This window comes from Thamnophis sirtalis, unplaced genomic scaffold, assembly GCF_051295495.1.
Source record: "Thamnophis sirtalis isolate CommonGarterSnake01/CBP01778 unplaced genomic scaffold, rThaSir2_p1.2 scaffold_7, whole genome shotgun sequence".
NCBI classification, from domain to species: Eukaryota; Metazoa; Chordata; class Lepidosauria; order Squamata; family Natricidae; genus Thamnophis; species Thamnophis sirtalis.
This window is the reverse complement of record NW_028261387.1, coordinates 11,621,312-11,642,591: the sequence shown is the minus strand read 5'-3', so window position 1 is coordinate 11,642,591 and position 21,280 is coordinate 11,621,312. Positions and strand designations below refer to the sequence as shown.

The 21,280-nt window shown below is 43.5% G+C and overlaps 1 protein-coding gene across 3 annotated transcripts in view; it reads right to left on the bottom strand.

The window, feature by feature from the left end:
• The window catches only part of TGFBR3 (transforming growth factor beta receptor 3), a 191,566-nt gene extending 171,191 nt beyond the window's left edge, over positions 1-20,375 (bottom strand). For all 3 annotated transcript variants that reach the window (XM_087719314.1, XM_087719316.1, XM_087719315.1), the window contains exon 1: positions 20,142-20,375. The gene's annotated coding sequence lies outside the window, so the exon portion shown is untranslated. The remainder of the gene's footprint in view (positions 1-20,141) is intronic.
• Positions 20,376-21,280: the final 905 nt, after the last annotated feature.

Below are 21,280 nucleotides of genomic sequence, written 5' to 3'. Positions count from 1 at the left end.
CTCTGGTTGTCTCTGAGTAGTGGAAAAAGGAAAAAAAAATGTTTTAATCAATCCAGGGACAATGGTTAGTAGAAATATAGATCAGCAGAATTAATCTAGTCATCCTTGGGTCAAAATAACTATGTTATTTCCAATGTATGCCTCTACCCCAATGTTACTCAACCTTGGCAGCTTTCAGATAGCTGGACATCAACTCCCAGAATTCTTCCATAGCCTTCAGCTGAAGTTTGCAGATGAGTTAACATCCATCCATCTGAAAGCTACCAAGATTGAGGATCAATTCTCTACCCTAACAAAAGTAGGAAACATTGTAGGGGCTGTTAGAAGAGAGCAAAGTTACCAATTCCATTTCTGCAAATAGCAATAGCAATAGCAGTTAGACTTATATACCGCTTCATAGGGCTTTCAGCCCTCTCTAAGTGGTTTACAGAGTCAGCATATCGCCCCCAACAATCCGGGTCCTCATTTCACCCACCTCGGAAGGATGGAAGGCTGAGTCAACCTTGAGCCGGTGAGATTAGAACCGCCGAACTGCAGATAGCAGTCAGCTGAAGTGGCCTGCAGTACTGCACCCTAACCACTGCGCCACCTCAGCTCTTGTGAGACTCTCTCACAAATGGATATTTGTGAGAGAGTCTCCACAACACGTTCTCAAAAATCTCAATATAGCCCAAATATTAAAATTGCCCACCCTAGGCTAAATGGAGGAGCACTCTAAGAGTGTCCCGCTACAGTCCTAAAGTTGATAAGCGTTGGAAAAGCTGGTCTGAAATGTTTGGTCAATAGCAGGAGTCTTCAATTTATTCAGAACGGGAAATATGCCTTGCCCAAATATGCCTCATGGGATGCCTACCAGATGCTTTTATGTTATCCATGCTCTCAATGGGTGTGATGTAGTTTAGCTCAGGCTGTAAGACAATTGGGGGTTCCAACAATATGATTTAATGCAATCTTAACATCTTTATGATTTAATACAATCTTAACATGCTTTTTCAAAAGGCAACTGGACTTTGGAGGGAAAACATCTTGAAGCGTCTTGAAGAAGTTCCTTTGGGACAACCATGACTTGGATGACTGAGAATCTCCATACACATTAACACCTAACTTAACACAACAACAGCTGGGGGAAATACATTTCTAGAGTAATGTTTGATACTGCTTTACGTCACAAAACTAGCACAACTTTACAGGAATAAAATTCCATTCATATTACTATTTAAAACTAGAGCAGACAAAATTTCCACACCACCAGACAACACATCAGAGGTGGGTTTCTGGCAGTTCGCCCCAGATTGGGCAAACTGGTAGTAGCAGCAGCGGGAGGCTACGTCCACCCGCCCGGACACTTCTGCGCATGCACAAAAGTGTTGTGCGAACATGCACGAGTAAATGGTAGTAAATTATATTGAAACCCACCACTGAAACACAATCTTCTGTTTTATTCCACTAAGTTTCTCCATAGTCCTTTGGTTTAGAGAGGTACAGATATGACTGTGGAGAAACTATGCAGTGAAGGTTAGCAAAAATGTATACCAACTCATGCTCTAAGCCTGGGAAATAAAGAAAACGTTTAGGAAGAAACTCAGATTATTCTGTCCTATCCCCATGAGGTTATTTGAAGGGGGAAGAGGAAAACATTGATTCTGTTACTTAGTCTAAATCAAAAAAATATGATTACAAATAAACTTTTAGAGTCAGTTTCCTGGCCTACCTTAAAGGGTTGACATCACATGCAGCATTACCTTAAAATCCTGAATGTGCTCATTAGCTTTTTTTAAAAGACCCCATTTTAAACCTTCAATGATGATGCATCTTGCAACCAATAGAAAAAGTATATTGTTTAAAAGTTAAAGTAGATAAGAGACAGAAACCCTTAATGAAGTTACCTCTTGCATATTTTAAAGATTAATTGTAGTCCTTGGGAATCTAGACATGGATAAGTGTAAAGACAACAGCGGAAGATAATTAATCCTTCCTTGCATGCTTTTTTTGAGTCACCCAGTAAATGTATTATTTAGGGTGCCTATTAGAAAATATCTACAAAGAAGATAGCACAATTTTTGTTAACATATCACCAAGCTTGGTATTTGGCATATGTGCTCACATAACTGCCCCTTTCTGCCAAGAAGTCAGTCAGTCTTCAGGATTGAATTCTCGAGTATTGTCTTAATAATATTATGCACATATCAGGGCTGGGTTTCAACCGGTTCGCACCGGTCCCTGCGATCCGGTTGGTCGCCGAACCCGGAAGTAAGTAACTTCCGGGAACGGCGAAGCCCCCCCCTGCACCCGTGCGCGCCCGCACACCCGCGCCTGCTCCTTACCTGGTTTTTTTGAATTTCGCGCTTTCCACGCATGCGCAGAATGCCTGCGCGATCCTCCAGGAGCAGCTGGAGCATCGCGCAGATGCTAATACGCATGCGCGCGCTGCGTGCGTGCGCGAGGACGCTGCGTGTGTGCACACGCGCGCCACGTGCGTGCGTGAGGATGCCGCCGGCCTCGTTCCAACCGATCCAGTTGGAACGGGGCGAGAAACCCACCCCTGGCACATATGTACATATTTCTTGCATTCTGGTTTTGTCCATTGATTTGTATTTAGGTAGGAGACAAGATTCCTGGTTTTAGCATTTAATATGCTAAATTCTCATTCTTCTTCTTTCGGTTTGGCTCAAATCAGGACAATGCATATGCAATCAAAATCCCAGCAAGGGATTTTATATTTATGACAAAAACAGCAACACCCACATGATATATTTTACAATGTTTATTTAGCTAGGTAAAAAGGTCTTATCTAAGTCACTGTCTCATAACCTTTGATGCAATTAATTTCCAGAGATAAAAGCTCCTAATACTGTCTAAATAAAGTTTCTATGGGAAACTCCCTATCAGAGAAATAAGCCAGCTTAATCTTTTCCAGATTGGCCTCTCCTTCTGTTTTCGTACCCTCTTTACACTTTTGCAAATTCGCACCCAAAAGTTGTGCACTAACAAGGAAGGCGTAGGCCTGCAGATGGATTTTGAACATTTAACTTTTGCAGCACTAAGTTAAAGATTAGAAAATTTGTTATGTTACACTTATGCCAATTAGAACCTTTTTGTTCCATAGGCATCTCCAGAACAACTAAAACTAACTTTCTAGCATTAAGATAATAATCACGGTTGTAGAGGGCCGAAGTGTAGAGTTTATTGATATCGCCCTAAAGGGCTACCTCGCTATTTGGAAGTTCTAAATTTATCTGACTTGAACATTCTGACTCTACAAAAAACCACCCTACTTGGAACAACTTATATCCTCCGACGTTACCTTAACAGTTCCTAGGTCTTTGGTTAGGACTTGAGCTGTTGAGCTACCAACCAGCCCCAAAGGTTGTGAATCTCACGAAAGATTAACCACAAATAATAATAATAACAACAACAACAACCTCCGTAATGAGAAAGATGAGACAGTCGACCACTTGATCAGTGGGTGCAGCAAAATTTCACAAACTGACTACCTACAACGCCATGACCACGTTGCTAAGATTATTCACCGGAAATGGTGCCAAAAGTTTGGATTTGAGTATAGCAAAAACCACTGGGAACATCAGGTTCAGGTTTTAAGAATGAGAAAGGCAAAATCTTATGGGACTGCAGAATTGACAGGCACTTGGCCTACAACACACCTGACATAACAATAATTGAAAAGAAAAAAGTTTGGTTCGTTGACATTGCAATACCTGGTGATGCGCGAATTGAAGATAAGCGGCAAGAAAAAATCACAAAGTACCGGGACTTGCAAATTGAAGCTGAGCGACTGTGGAAAAAGAAATCGTGTGTTGTCCCGATTGTAATTGGAGCCCTTGGAGCAATATCTAAAGGGCTACCTCGCTATTTGGAAGTTCTAAATTTACCTGACTTGAACATTCTGACTCTACAAAAAACCACCCTACTTGGAACAGATTATATCCTCCGACGTTACCTTAACAGTTCCTAGGTCCTTGGTTAGGACTCAAGCTGTTGAGCTACCAACCAGCCCCAAAGGCTGTGAATCTCACCAAAGATTAACCACATAGTAGTAGTAGTAGTAGTAGTAGTAGTGGTGGTGGTGGTGGTGGTAGTAGTAGTAGTAGTAGTAGTAGTAGTAGTAGTAGTAGTAATGCTAAAACAATCAGCTGAGCAACTTCCCATAAAAGATTAAAAATGCGTGTCGGAATTAGGAAACATGTGGAAAAGGCTTTTAAGTGCAACACTTCTAAAATAGTGAGTGAAAAGGAACTTCCTCGACAAGAAGAGTGAGCCTTTCTCCCAATTGTGCCTCACAAGCCTAAAAGTGAAGTCCTTGATTTTATATTAGAGTTGATACAGAAGGTGATCAATCAACTTGGTCATCGTCAATCATGGAAGAGAAGCGTGCCAAGACAAAGACTTCTGGGATTGGACCAACCTTCTCTGACCTGAGATTCTCCAGCACAGGGGTGTAGCTTTATTACTCTCCGTACAGATGCTCAGCACATCTGGAAGGCACTAGGCTGGAAAAAAACTGACCCTATTTTAGATTGGAGGCAAGAATGTACTCAAAGCTGAGCTGGACAAGAAATGTTCTTCCTTTTCTCATAGAGAAGATCAGGTTTTGTATACTTTTAAGAAAAACGGTTGTTAATATTCCAGAAAATATTCCACAAAACAGTGCAGTGAAAACTGAACGCTAAACTATGAGTAGAAAAAGGAATGTTTTCTGTACACACAGATTTTTTACGTGCAGTCTATTTTATCTCCAGAAGGTTACGCACCACAGAGTATGGTCTCCCACAAATGCTATCTTTATGATATTAATTGGACTGAGAAACAGAGATGAGTTCAAAGTTTTTCAGCGAACTCTTAAAAAAACTCAGTATGGACATGGATCTCGCAGGTCCTTGTCCAAAATCCAATTTACTTTTGGAGGCTGATCTTTCAGAGCCTTGCCAGAATTGCATAAATGATCACGGATCTTCATGCTTTTCAATTGGCTCAGAGCCAGCCTGCCTCCCCGCCCACCCGCTCATTCATTGGCAGTTCATTTTGATGGCAGTTCATTCTGGCGCCCTAAAGAGATACAAAGAGCGTCCCTTGTCATGAATTTTGAGTGGCTCTTCCATGCCTGTTACGAGATGAAGTGAGAAGGAAGCAAAATAATTTGAGTTCTCGACTATTCAGACTGGCAAGAACATCTCCTTTCTGACTTGGGTGCTAAGGAGGAGCTAGCTATATTTATGGAATCATTAAAATGGACCAAAATCTACTAGACAGTCCATTTATATATTCCGATGCATGGCAATCCCGGTTCCACCACAAAACCGTGCTCGACTAAACCACGCCCGACTAAATCGCGTCGCTGACATCATCAACAGGGCGACAACAGCGCGGAGACAGAAGCACACTGTAAACCCTAAACCTAAAATTAACCCCTAAACCTAATCCTAACCCTTAACCTAACCCTTAACCTAACCCTAACCCTAACCCTTAACCTAACCCTTAACCTAACCCTAAACCTAACCCTAAACCTAACCCTTACCTTAAGTTGAATCAGCTTGCTTTCAAAGCGCTATTTAAAGCGCCCTTCTTTCTCCGCGCTGGCTGTTGTCGCCCTGTTGATGATGTCAGCGACGCGGTTTAATCAGGCGCGGCTTAGTCGAGCACGGTTTTGACGGGTCACGGGCAATCCCTTTGTACCCCAAAGAATATAGTTTGTTAAGTGGGAAATATTTCACTATTTTCTAAACTGATATAATTGTGATGCGATTAACACAACTCAATAACTCAACCAAAGCTCCATCTAACAGTAGTTATTGTACCCCAGATATAGTATATCCTCCTTCTTTTCAAGAAAAACTCGCTAGATGCAGATTGTGCCTTCCAATAAACTATCTTCTTACAATCCCAAATGTCTTTTTCAAGGTCCAAGCATAACCAATTTATTTCATTTTCACAGCTTTAACATTAAATCATCCTTACATGCTGAAGCTAAGAAACTGGCCATCTGCTCTAACTTGAGCTGGGTTACTTCCTATGGGAAAAAAGTAAGATCTCAGCAATGAAAAAAAAATACTCATTACTGTTGAGGAGAAGAGCTCCTACTTTATACAGCCGAATGACCGCTATCATTACGATTCCAGATAGAGTTAATTTGCTGCTATTTTCTTCCTTATAGTGTGCAAAGGGTTCAAGCCAAGAAACTTCTAATAGATCAGAGGCTTCACATCAGGGGTGAGTTTCTCGCCCCGTTCCAACCGGTTCGGTTGGAACGGGGCCGGCGGCGTCCTCGTGCACGCGCACAGTGCATGCATGCGTACTAGCGCCTGTGCGATGCTCCAGCTGCTCCTGGAGGATCGCGCAGGCGCTGTATGCGTTCTGCGCATGCGTGGAAGCGCAGAACTCGTCAAAACCGGGTAAGAAACGCGGGCGGGCGGGTGGATCCTTCGGCGTTCCCGGAAGTTACTTACTTCCGGGTTCGCCGACCAACCGGTTCGCGGGGACCGCCGCGAACCACCTGAAACCCACCCCCCGCTTCACATACTACATAGCTACATCTAGAGCTTCATCAGGAGGAATCATGCCACTCCCTAACTAGAAGGCGTAGATTGTCAAAGTTGATACTCCTAGAGAGAAGCAATGTTTTTAGTGGAAAATGGCCAAGAAACGGATTCAAAGACAACCCCCAAGAATGCTTTCAAAGTTTTTGGTCAAGTACAAGTGCAAATCGTATAGCTTGAGAGAACGAACTGCAATTAAGTGATCATGGTGCAGTCCCCTGAATTATAGCCGTTAAAAGAAAATAGCATGCAAACATTGTTCTAGCCTGAATTTCCCAAAATTGGCAGACCACAACCATATCCACACTATGCAAATAGTTCCTTACCTACAGAGGCTTGCACAACCACCCCACACACAAATCTGTGGACGTTTACGCTGCCAACATCTCCATGATCGCTCTGCAAAACTGCAGGAAAGGAAGATACCACAAGAAAGAACATTTGCACCCGGCTGACTCATAAGATTGAGGCTCTCGTAGCTTTTGTCTCAGAGGGGCAACCGGTTCGCGGCGGTCCCCGCGAACCGCTTGGTCGGTGAACCCGGAAGTAAGTAACTTCCGGGAACGGCGAAAGACCCACCCGCCCACCCTCCTTACCAGGTTTTGACGAGTTCTGCGCTTCCACGCATGTGCAGGATGCATACAGCGACTGCGTGATCCTCCAGGAGAAACTGGAGCATCGCACAGATGCTAGTACACATGTGTGCACTGCGCGCGTGCACGAAGACGCTGCCGGCCCCGTTCCAACCGAACCGGTTGGAACAGGGCGAGAAACCCACCCCTGCAGAGGGGGCAACATAGCGGCTTCCCTGTGTTTCTCCCATGTCAAGCAAGTTCTGCTACCAGCTGCATACCTGGTGTCGGCTGGAAATCCCCCTCTTGTTGCAATGGCAAAACAACACAACACACAAACCCAAATGTTGTGAACTTTTTGAAGATTTTAAAAACACGAGCACCTGATCAGACCCCCGTTGACACACTGTGCTGGTCCTTGAGAAACATCCTTGCCTCTCTGCAGAAGTGGGGATGATTTAATTGAATGGCAAGGACTTTCCAATTTTCTTATTTCTTCTAATTTTGGAAATTAGGCATTGGAAGAGGGTAGAGATGGGAGAGATACCTAGAATGAACAGCCAAAAAATAGATGCAAACAGAGAGAAAGAGCCAAGAGAGGAATATGGAAGGCAAGTCAAAAAAAAAAAGCATAGCAATTAAAAGTATTGAAGCGGGCAAGAGATGATGGTTAGATGATTTCTCTTTATTGTTATTGTTCTGATTTGCCAATTACCTCCTCTAGACCGATTAGATCCCACAGATTAGGCCTCCTCCGAATTCCATCCGCCGGCCAGTGTCGACTGGCGACTACCCGGAGGAGAGCCTTCTCTGTGGCCGCTCCGACCCTCTGGAACGAGCTGCCCGTGGAGATTCGAACCCTCACCACCCTCCAGACCTTCCGCAAAGCCCTTAAAACCTGGCTATTCCGACAGGCCTGGGGCTAAAAAGCTTCTACCCCCTTCTCGAATGGTATGACTCTTGTGTGTTTTAAATTATGTATTGTTGCGTGTCGTTTTAATTTTTGTCTGTATCCCTCTCCCTTGGTTGAGTTGTGAGCCGCCCTGAGTCCCCTTCGGGGGAAAAGGGCAGCATATAAATAAAATAAACATTCAAACATACATTCAAACATTTGCTTTTCTTTTTTTCTCTCTCTCCTTTCCTTTCTTAGGTAGGCAACATGACTAGAAGTTAAATAGAATAGAAAGAAAACGTCTTTTAATAAAAGGTGATGTAACTCAAAGGTAGAATAAGATATACAAATAAGAGAAAGGGGGAATGTTAATGTAAACATTTTTATACAATAAAATAAGAGCATAACAAGAGAAAACATGGAATAATTGAATAATGACAGACTGCAATTTAATATGAGTATGTACTACTATTGGAAATATATAAGTTGGTTGAACATAATAATTACGATTAATTTTATTAGCTTTATTTTTATTAGAATGCATGACATCCAGGGGCTACACTGTCCACGCATTGGTATGTTTGCAAAAAACAATTTAAAAAAACTTTTTTTAAAAAAACACTGTGCTGCTCCTTGAGAAAAATCTTTTCCTCTCTGCAGAAGTAGAGATGATTTAATTGAATCGCAAGGACTTTCCAATCTTTTCTAAGCTTTTAGCCCTCCAGACTGGCTTCCTGTTTAGTGGAAATTAGTTGCAATCAAGACAGGAACTCCTCCTCCCACTGAGAATCTTCACTGCACTTTTACTCCACAATTATCAAACTAAGAATGCCACATTAGGTCTAGGGACTAAGTGGAAGCTGCTCCCTTAATCTTCAGAAATTACTGTGTGTTCCGAAACCTCTATGCATGCTGCAGAAAACAGACATTCTTGTTGCAAATTTTGAGAGTTTCAGAATGTTCTACCTGCTGTATTGTAACTCATTTTAGTGCAGAACACAGACACAAAGAAGAGAATTTAGGAGGGAAGAGGAGGAAAATGCCAATTTAAATGGGTGGTTCTTGTAAAAGCAGGGTGGATTTGATTTAAATCAAGTCAACAGCAGGTCAGAGGGGGAGCCACTGTGGGACAGAGATGACAGTTGCTCTTTAAAAATTATGATTTATAAATCAAGCCTTTTTACTAGTGATTTAAATCAAATTGACTTGATTTAACTCAAATCCACCCTGAAACATGCAGAACACATGTACCAAATCTTCTACCAGTTTAGCAACATCCAACTACAGGTGGTCCTCATCTTACAACCCCAATGGTGCCTGCCTATCATAGTTGTAAATCCTATCACGATAAGAGTCACCCATGAAACCAATCAGATTTTACAAACTTTTGTGCAGCAGCTGTTAAGCAAGCACTATGGCCATAAAGCAAATGCCATAGTCGGTGAACCAATGGTTCACTCTGAGTCAGTTTTGCAAAAAAACTGGAAGTAAATGCTGAGTTTTGGCAAAAATGTCATAAGATGTGAGCCACGTGATGCTGCAAACGGGCATAAATAAACTCATTGCTGAACATCCAAATGCAATTGAATGATTGGGGAGGGGGAGGGGAGGAAGCTTCCAGCCATCAGAACTTCGGAACCAGTTGCAAGTACCCCAGATAAGTCTATTGGAACTTCAAATGGTTGCTAAGCAACCTGTCATAAATCAAGAACTACTCCTATTGCATCACACAGAACCGTTCAATTGGTATACAGGTAGACTTACTAGAGTTCACTTAGTGACCTGTTGTGGCCCGGCAGGAGCCGTTGACCACCAGGAGGCGGCAGAGCATTGGATCAGAGGGAGTGTTCAGGGAAACACTTGGAAGTTGTTGCAGGATGTACCCTGTCGAAGGGTTACTCGACAGAAGGAACAACTGAGTACTTACAGGAGATGATTGCGAGCAGCTGTTGCTCATTGGGATCCTCTCCTGAGTATAAAGAGACTGCTGGTGCCATGCCCTGGTTGCAGAAGTCAACGTTCTGTTCCTGTTCTAGTGATTGTTCTTGTTCGCGTTCACAAACCGAGAGAAGTCAACTTGGATAAGTGGTTTGAGATAAGAGAAGCCAGGTTTGCATTGTGGTGTGAGTTATAGGACTTTCTGCCGGAGCTATTATCTTTGTTTATTTGGGCTTGCAGCCAACAAGAGCTTGGACTGATTAAAAGAAACCTTTTTAGTTACGTGGCTTTTGGCTTTCATTCCGGGACGGAGAAGGGGGGGCCAGAACAATGGCCATTCAAAGTTACAGTGGCACTGAAGAAAGTGGCTTATGATCATTTTTCATACTCATGACCGCCGGAGCATCCCCCCATAGTCACATGATTTACATTTGGATGCTGGACAACTGACTCATATTTATGATGGTTGCAGTGTGATCCCCTTTTGCAACCTTCTGACAAGTCAATGGGGAACTCAGACTCACTTAACCACCCTGTTAGTAATTTAACAACTGCGGTGATTCACTTAACAAACGTGCCAAGAAAAGTCATTAAATGGGGCAAAACTCACTTAACAAATTTCACACTTAGCAGCATAAATTTGGGGCTCTATTGTGGTCATAAGTTGAGGACTATCTGTACTCAGGAAAGGTGTCTCCAAACTAGTGACCAGAACTGCACAACTGCAAAACTGCTATGATTTCCAGTTAAGAGGACCAAAAACATCAGTTTGTGAAGGGGCACTTTAGCAAAGGAAGAAACTAAGTTGTTAGTAATATCTCGCAGACTACTACTACTACTACTACTATTACTACTTCTTCTTTCTTCTCCTCTTCCTCTTTCTCCTTCTTCTTCTTCCAAGGCTACAGGTGGTAAGCACTCATACGAAAGAAGGATACATGATTATTATTTTTTGTTCTGCTAAGTTGCCCTTCACAAGCATATGCACAGAGATATAAACACAGAAATATCTTTTCCAGATATGTTTATCAAGGCTAACCGCATATTACTTTTGCTCTTTTTGTTTTTTTCCTTGAAAATAGAAAGGACACTGGTTTTTTTTTCAATGATTTGTCATTGAATTTCAGGAGAACAAGAACAGAAGGCTGTGGGTTACTAATCCCTGCTTTAGAACGTTATTACTGCATTGTGCAAACAGAAGCTTTCAAGGGTATCCCACTTGCCCAGATCTTCCTGCCAAATCACTATTATTGATGCATCTACAACAGTTTTCGTTTTAATTCAAAAATTTTGGATGCCTATAACTGTCGCATTTAGAGTTCCTTGCCTTTGTGAAAGAAAACAAATATGAAATATGTGAAAGCTGTTGATCAACTTGAACAGTTAAAAGGTGCTGGTTATAATTACTTCAAGTGTTTGTTTTCTACTGCATTTAGAGAGCATTACTTAAGAATGTACTGAAAATGCATTTTATTGTTAATGCGTTGTATTATTTATATGTTCCAAAAGAAAAGGGGATCTGCACTTAAGAGACATATAGGGGCACACATACGCTCCAGTGGTGAGATTCAAATAATTTAACAACCAGTTCTCTGCCCTAATGTCCAGCTGGGTAGGCGGGGCTCGGTGGTCATGTGATTATGTGGGCGTGGCCAAGTCAATGTCACTCAGGTCGATGGGCATTTCACCTTAGCTGTTACAATGTAATAAGGGTTACCGAAGAGGCAGTAAGCAGGGCAATAAAGATTAGGCTAGAAACAACACCAGAATGTTTCCTTCCTGCCTTCCTTACAGGATTAGCCCTGTAAAGTGGGGGAAAACAAAAGTTTTCTTCCAACAACCGGTTCTCCGAACTGCTTAGAAAGTTACCAACCGGTTCTTCCGAATAGGTGCGAACCGGCTGAATCCCACCACTGATACGCTCCTTCTTGGCTAAGTACAATGTATGAATTGGATGTATGACAGAAATGGCCATTACCTCGCCAATACGTCATGTTTCTGCATGGTGGAGAAACTTCAGTTCTACAATTTGAGTTCCTCACAATCCCTCCATTAAAATATATTCATATTTTGCCTACCCTCCCTCTTCCTTTCACGGGCTTGCCTCAGGGCGAGGACAACAACAAAAAGCTTTGCCTAATAGCAATAGCAATAGCAATAGCAGTTAGACTTATATACCGCTTCATAGAGCTTTCAGCCCTCTCTAAGCGGTTTACAGAGTCAGCATATTGCCCCCACAGTCTGGGTCCTCATTTTACCCACCTCGGAAGGATGGAAGGCTGAGTCAACCTTGAGCCGGTAAGATTTGAACTGCCGAACTTCAGATAACAGTCAGCTAAAGTGGCTGCAGTACAGCACTCTAACCATTGCGCCACCTCGAAACTAAGAAACGGGCTATTTGTTTACTTAAATAGCTTTTCTTGGTTTAGGAAACTGTGGTTCTATTGGAGACCATCAACTTGAGATGAGCACATAGTGTGAAAAACACAGCAGATAGCACAGATTAGCACCCTTGGACATTCTGACATACAATCAATGAGCTGATAAGGTGGCAAAAGGGCAAAATAATCCCTGTTCTGTTTTATTTTTCAATGTGGTTGAACACGCATACATCCACAATTATTTTATCAGCGACAGATTAGATTTCTTCTCAATTAAACTAAATAAATTGAGCAGTGGCAGACATACAGTACTGCAAAAAGCAACCATGGACGCCACCAGATTATATTAGAAAAGGTTTCTGATTTTAGATATCCAGTCTGTTGCAGTGGTTAAGGCCTCAGGCTAGAAACCGTGAGACTGTGAGTTCTAGTATGCCTTAGGCCAGTGGTTCCCAAACTTGGCAACTTTAAGACTTGTGGACTTCAACTCCCAGAATTCTCCAGCCAGCAGAACTCTGCTGGCTGGAGAATTCTGGGAGTTGAAGTCCACAAGTCTTAAAGTTGCCAAGTTTGAGAACCACTGCCTTAGGCACAAAGCCAACTGGTTGATCATCAGTTGGTCACCCTCTCTCAGCTCTAGGAAGGAAACAATGGCAAACCGCTTCCCCAAAATCTTGCCAAGAAAATTGCAGGAACTAGTTCAGACAATCATAGAGAGTCAAAACCCAACTCAGAGGCATCCGTCCGTCTCCCCATTCTCCTTTAACACCAAACAAGGTGGATCCCTCACCTGTAAGGCTTTGTTCCTCCGTAATTATTATTAAATAATAATTTATAATAATTATTTATTTAATTATTAAATAATTAAATAAATAATTATGGTGCGTGCATACTTGCACCAACGTGCCTACTGTCCCTGTCCTAATATTCCTTTGTATTCATTTCATGTATACATAATTGTTCTGACCCCCCTCATTCCACATCAAAGCACTCCAAGCCAAAGATACTTTACGGAATTTATTAATAAACAGACAGGTCCTTGGCAGCAAACCGGCACAGATAAGCCTTGGCAGCAATCCAGCACAGATAAGCCTTGGCAGCAATCCAGCCTGCCAAGCTCACAATACTGTTCTCCAACATTAGTTAATGCATTGACTTCTACAAAAGGTGCGTGTGCACAAGCATTCCTTTTATAGTCTGGAGAGGAGCCTAATGACCACCAGCTGAGTGCCATTACCTCCTGTAACTGCGTAATTGTTCCTTACGCCTATTAGCTCTCCGGTGCCGGGCATCTAGGAACAACTCCCTTGGCTCCTCCCCACTGGTCCAAGGCTCACGTGCCTCCTGGTGGCCAACCAGCCTCTCTGCGCCCTGCTCGGAGTCGGAACCCTGTCCAGGGTCCTCAACATCCAAAGCCGACTCATAGGACCCCTCGCTGTCGGAGTCTGGTGGCAGCTCCAACGGCTCCTGCTGGGCCACCACACATAATCATATTTATACTTATATCTGTTATCTAATTCATTCATTCATGACGAAATAAATATTAATGAAATAAAATCTCTTTTTTGGTCAATTTCTTTCCCATCATCTATGCTCCAAATGAACATTGTACAATAGCACCTGAGAAGAGTTTAGCACTCTTCATTCTCCTATAGGTGTTAACACTGTCCCTCCACGGTCCCTCCACCCTACAGTTGATCTCCGAAGGCAACAAAGCTTTAAGGATTTAAGCACACAGATCTGGTATTGTCCTGTCCTGTGTGACCCAAAGATTCTCCCCATTCAAAGAAAGCCCTTTTTTCTCAGAGGAAGCCTGGGAGAAGAGATAAACTTTGTAACATGCCCTCAGGGTCAATATCTTTCTGCTCAAGAAACCTACTGGGGGGGGAAACAAATTCCAAACTCAAAAGATCCTTGGCTGCAATTTTCTTCAAAGCCTTATTGCAAAGCTCTTCCAATAAGCCAGTCAACTTCTTGCTCTGATTTCTCAGCTATTCACGTGGCCGCAAAATATTGAAGCAGGGAATTAGCTAATTTACAAAATATCTGCCATTCAACAACTGATATTACAGCAGACCTAAATTAGAGGGCAGTATTAATGTCCTTGGCTTTTCAAATTATTGAAATACTATGAAGTTTTTGAATTACATCTTCTTTAAATATTAAACACCCTGTGCTATGTATGAGCTTACTCTTTAACCTTGTGAATAATAGCAAAGAAAGGTTCGGTGTTTTTAAGAGAATTTATGGCTAATTAAAGACTGTCAACTGAGAACAGCAACTTTGGAATATTGCCCTAATACATTAAAATAATTATTTAGTAACTATCAAAATAATGACTTGGGCAATCATATCCAACATAATTATGACAGCTTTTAACAGCCCATTTTATCCATGGAAATAAAGAAGACTGCGTTATAACAGGTAAGGGCTGATTTCCATGTACCCTGAATTGGCCTGGTTCTCATGTCGCATCAAGCCATAAATTGGTTTGCTTGATTTCAGCAAAGCATCCGAAGCAACTCTTGTTATTGTGGTTTGAAGGCTATGATTTAAGATGCTTAAATGTGGTTTGCCAAATAAACTATGGTTAAGTTTACTGAACAAGCCACCATGACTGTACTTATTGGCGCCTCCTATCCACACCACCTTTCCGCTACAATTCTTTGTCTGTGACTAACCTAGATTGATAGTACGTTTTTATAACGCAAAGCATGTGAGTTATACTGCAGCCATCTCACTACTTAGTTCTTTTTAGGCAAGAATGAGATATTACCAACAAAATTTTGTATAGTACTCTATACTGCGATCCAGTACATTTTTGTATTTTTAGAATGACTTCTTTACTATGATACCTGCAAGGATATATTTTGTACGCTACTGGATATGTACAAAGTACGTATGCATGCCTTCCAAGTCATTCTTGACTCCTAGTTGCTGCCTGGACGAGTCCCTGTATTTTTCTTGACAAGATTTTTAAGAAATGATTTGCCATTGTCTGTTTCCTAGGGCGGAGGGAGAGTGGCTGGCCTAAAGTCACCCAGCTGGCTTTGTGTCTATGATAGGACTAGAACTTACAGTCTCTTGTCTTCTACCTTGGAACCATATTCTGTGCATCAAACTAGTCTTGAAGAATATTTTTAAGCAATATTAGGCCTCCTCCGAATTCCATCTACTAGCCAGTGCAAACTGGCAACTACCCGGAGGAGAGCCTTCTCGGTGGCTGCTCCGACCCTCTGGAACGAACTCCCCGTGGAGATTCGGACCCTCACCACCCTCCTTCCGCGCCGCTTTGAAGATCTGGCTGTCCCGGCTGGCCTGGGGTTAAGATTCCAACCCCACCCGAATTGTGTGACTGTTGTGCTCTCTTTTAATATGTTGTATTGTTTCCATATTGGAATACTGTTTGTCTTCCCCCCCCCTCCCTTTTTGAATTGTGAACCTCCCTGAGTCCCCCCCAGGGAAAAGGGCGGCATACAAATAAAGGAAATTCAAATTCAAATTCAAACCAAAAGCCCATCAAAGTTTCCCAATCAAAAATCTCATATCTTGATGCTGTGCATTTTCATGCAAAAGTCCAGTTTCATTTAGATGAGTCGGCCTTGCCTCCCACAAGGATTGTAGTTTCAGAAATAAATGCAATTAAAAATATACTTCAAAAGCTAATAAGTTATTATCCCAGCAGGGTTCCTAAGCTTGTTACAGCTGTGTGCCAAGCAGCTGTTTTGTGGGTAAAGCTTTTCCATCCCCATATTTCCAGAGGCTGGAAAAAGTTCTCTCTCCAAAATATCTACAGTTGTTGCACAAACACCCTGCTTTTGGACAGTGGTGAGGAGGGGAAGCTGGCAATTTTAATTGAAATACATAAGCAAAGTACTGATATGAAAAAAAACAGCTATTGCTTTCTGAGTGCCAATGCTAAAAGTGGACACAAGAATCTTAGCAGACAGAATTCAGCACATCTTTAGAAATATTTGCCCAGCAATATGGTCAACACTGTTCCAGCTTCTCATCCTTAAAGCAGCATTACCTTCCTTGACTCTACCAGCTGATAGTAAACCAGTAAGGGGGAAATTACCTTCTATTTAAAGACAGATGAGCAAATACATTTTGATCCACCAAGAATAAAAATCTGCCTTCACGGTTAAAAGATAAAAGGCTTGCCATGCTAGAATTTTATCTACCCAGCAATTCTATTAACATCTCTTATCCTAAAATTACTCCATATAATCTAGCCCAGATGTTGGTACATACAATGCCAATCTTCTCTGCATTCACATAGTCCTTTCTTTAAGTGGTGTTTTAGTTAATAAGGATCAGCAAAAGCAAACAAACAAAAAAAAAACAGTCTGGTTTCACATTTTGGCCTTGCTTAAAGTAGGAATCCCCGGTTAGTTACTAGGAATGCCCTGAATGGAAGAGAAGCTGTTTAAAGCAGGGGTCTCCAAACTTGGCAATTTTTAAGACTTGTGGACTCCAACTCCCAGAATTCCTCAGCCAGCCATGCTCAGCCACATTCAGGTTCTACTCCTGTGTTTCTCAACCTTGGCAACTTTTAAGTCCTGTGGACTTCAACTCCCAGAATTCCCCAGCCAGCTATAGCTATAGCTGGCTGGGGAATTCTGGGAGTTGAAGTCCACAGGACTTAAAAGTTGCCAAGGTTGAGAAGCACTGTTCTACTCCAACCCTAACTTTGAGGCAAAATTCCCTTTCAGCCCAATCTACCACACAGGGTTGTTGTGAGCAAAATTGGGAGGAGGAAGCATTATACTCCATCTCCATCTCCTAAATCAGGGATATCAAACTCAAGGCCGGGGGGGCAGATCTGGACCGTCTATGTGTGTGCTTAGATCCGGCCCATGGGGCTGCCCTGGAAACAGAAGGACTGGCCTGTGGTACCTCTGCCAGTGAAAATGGAGCTTGGTAGGGCTGCACACCCTGGCCACAAACACACACACACAAGATCAAACACAACCCTGATGAGGCCCTCAATGAAATAGAGTTTGACACCTCTGTCCTAAATGAAAGACAGGATATTTATCTAATTAAATGAATGCAGATAGTCTTCGGTTTTCAACCATTGGTTTAGTGACCATTTTAAGTTACAACAGCACTGAAAAAATGTGACTTATGACCAGTTTTCACACCCATACGACCACTGCAGCATCCCCATGTTCATAAAGTCAAAATTCAAATGCTCTGCAATTGGCACATATATATGATGTTTGCAGTGTCCTAGGGACACTGATAATCAGTGAGAACAATCAACCAACGGAACAGCTCGCCTTCAGAAGTTGTGGGAACTTCATCGCTGGAAGCTTTCAAGAAGAGACTGGACTGCCATCTGTCAGAAACGGTATATAGCGTCTCCTGCTTGAGCAGGGAGTTGGACTAGATGACCTACAAGGTCCCTTCCAACTCTTGTTATTTTATACATAAAGTGGATCCTTCCGGCAAGCAAAATCAATAGGGAAGCCAGATTCACTGAACACCCGTGTTGTTAACTGCAGGGATTCACTTAGCAATTGTGGCAAGAAAGGTTGTAAAATGGGTCAAATCTCCCCTAACAATTCTCTCACTTATCAACGGAAATTTCATGCTCAATCGTGGTCATAAATCGAGGAGTACCTGTAAAGAAGTTCCTGTCGAAAGCATTCAAAGTTGTTTTGTGTAGTAGAGTGGAGCATTAACAGCAAATTATGACCACAGGAACAAATCTTAAAATCATTAAGCTTTTGTTAGCTAAAAAGAGCCGAGGTGGCGCAGTGGTTAAATGCAGCACTGCAGGCTACTGCTAGATCAGCAGTTCAGCGGTTCAAATCTCACCGGCTCAGGGTTGACTCAGCCTTCCATCCTTCCGAGGTGGGTAAAATGAGGACCCAGATTGTTGGGGGCAATATGCTGACTCTCTGTAAACCGCTTAGAGAGGGCTGAAAGCCCTATGAAGCGGTATATAAGTCTACTGCTATTGCTATTACTGCTATCTTGCGTTGAATCACCAAACTACAAAAGCCAATGTCATCCAAAAATTTAGCAACAAACCTTTTTGTCTTGGGATGACACTGGTGGGATGTTTGACTATTTAGCTGATAGTATTTGTAATTGTCTCTAGAGGAATATTTATCACCACCTCAGGCATAGTGATGTCACAGCACTGTTCTATACACTTTCATCCCACACATAACGCCTTCCTGAAAAAAATGGGTTTACAGCCGCATAAACTTCTCCCTTGTAATTTCACCTAGCAATTGTAAAATGGGAATCTAATTGTTCATCCCCCTTTTAGCTTGTGTGAAGTTAATTCAATCAAGTTTATTGTGACGTATTTCCAAAGAAATGGATCCAGGATTCTAGTTTAATCTATTGGGTCCACACAACCGGAATTGCCAAGGGAGACACAGAAAAACCAGGCACCTTCCTGAACACAGAACCTGGGGTTTTTCAGGAAGCATAATATGAAGTTAGAATAGATCTTAAAAGCCATTATGATCTAACAATCCAGGAACCAAATTGCAGCATTTTGTAGTTTTTGCTGCATGGTTGAAAAACAGTGAAGGATTGCTGTTAAGTAAGAAATCGGTCCCTGAAGTTTAAGAGCATTTATCAAGCTCTAAACATAGTAAGAGTGACATTGTTCAGATGCTTTCAAATCAAGCCTATAATCATAACCAACAACTCAAGTGCATAATAATTGTGTACTAGTTAAGTAACATGCTAACACAATGCAATTGCTTCCGACACTTGTCTAAATCTGTAAGGAGGGGGGTTGGTGTAACGCAATCAAAATAAAGGACCAATTAGCTTATGTAAATTAGCACAGGCCAGCTGAACTCAGCCTATGCTTACTTTTAAGATTAGGTTTCCCCTAAAATGTGGCACCCTGTGAGTGGATTATAACATTCATTATCTTCTCAGATAAAGAGTTGCAGCCCACCACGCATTGTGCAACACCTTGATTCCAGAGCAACTGCACATGGCTAGTTGCACTTAAGTCAGAGAGTAACTAGCTTGCATCTGGCACGTTTGCCTCCCCAGCGCTGCTCCAAAAGTCTGCAATCCTACTTTAGGAGTAAAGCTTAATGTGCAGAATTACCTCGCGATCTATTAAAAGCCAGATCGTTTGCGCGGGGGGGGGGGTGGTAGAGATAGGGGGAACCCTCCAAGAAAAGGTGCGCAGACGGCGGGATCTCATGGCCCCGTTCAAGGCAGGCTGTCCGAAAGCACATTCCGAGTTGGCAGGTCGCGCTAAGCCAGGGTTTTTACTTAAACCACGATTTAATGAATTAACCCACAACCGGCTGCATTCAACAGGAAAGCGATCCCCAAAGAAGCGCAGGAGGGCAACACGCGATCCCAGCCGCCGGGGAAGCTGTCAAACATCCAGGGGGGGAGAAAGGGTGGGAGGCTTCTAGTTTCTCCGCGGAGTTCGCGAAGCGCCCCGTCCCGGCGCAACTTCAGGGGTGGAAAGGGCCGAGATCTGCTTCCCCCTTTCTAATCTCTCATGGGGGGAGACGGGGACCCCCCGGAGGAGACCTTCAGGCACCCCCTGCCCCGCAGCCCGAACCCCCCTTTCCATTGCACTGCCCTGCCCAGCACCGCGGGAGCCTAAGAAAAAAACCCTTCGCTGCTCAACTACGAATCTCGGCGTTTTGTCCATTGGCGCCCATTGAGATCCACGCGTGGGAAGGGGAAGGGGGTGGCGACCCGCGCGCGTTTGGGCTCTTCCCCGGGCGGCCGGGAGAGAAGCGAAAGGGACGGTTCCTTCCTTTCCTTCCTTCCCCAAACAAAACCCAGGCATCCTCCTTACCACGCAGGCTTGGAAAAACGGGGATTCCCTTCCGAGAAGCCTCTGGCCAGCTTTCCCCTCGCGCAGGACCCGGGGCTCGCTGCTGCCTCGCCTCCTCCTCCTCCTCCTCCTCCTCTCCAGAGATCTGTCAAGGCAGAAGTTGGGAGTCGGAGGAAGCTGCTTCCTGCAAACTTTTTTTTCTTCCTTTTTGCTCCGCGGCGCTTCCACGCGCAGCAGCTTCGCCCTCCGCCTCCTGCTTTGCCTGGTTGGTGGAGGTGGGGGGGGGGGAAACGCCAACGCTCGGGTGCTCAGTTGGACGCCCCAATTGTGGGGGGGGGCGTCAAGATAGACGCACCGAGTTGTTGCTGTTCCCGGGCTCTTGGGTTAACCCCCCCCCTCCCCACCCTCGTGCTAAGAAAGAAACATTCCCTTCGGGAGGGGGGGGAGGGAGGATTATTCGCGGACGGGCCCGTCTATCAGAGCGTCCCGGGCTCCCTATTGGTCGGAAGGCGGGGTTTGGGGGAGATGATGGACACCGAGAGGCGAAGGAAACGCCTCCTTCCTCTAGCTGGGCTCCCGATTCCTCGCTTCCCTCTGATGAGTCGTCGGAGTGCGATTCGGGGCTGGGAGGCGGTTTCCTCGCCGGGCTCTGGCTTGGCGAGAACTTCGGGAGACAAAAACTGATCCATTTCGGCTGAAGTTCCGTTCGCCAGGCGAATACTTTTCCCTCGAGGCAAGGTTGCCTTCGCTTTTTTTTAGAACTCGCAAGCCAAGTTTAGTTTGCTCCCAGTTCTGACGTTAGTGAGAACACTAGTATTAACAGGGCGTATTAAAAACCGCGATCGTCTCCTCCTATCTTTCTAAACTTTAATCGGATTGATTTTGGGTCTGGCTTTTGACTCTCGTCTAAGCCACCCACCCACCCCCGCTTTCCTTAGGACGTCCAAACTTGCCACTTGAAGATAAGTGCATCTGATCAGATAGACTTCTACTGTTGCTAGGGATCACAAGTTAGAGTCCGAAGTGTTTGGAGAGCGACAGGCTGGAGAGATTCGTAACAAACGCGCATTTAAAAAAAAACACAAGTTATTGAAGTGTTTTTGTTGCAACCCATTCATACAGTCGCTCCTATAAATCATTTTTTTGTTTGTTTCTATGTC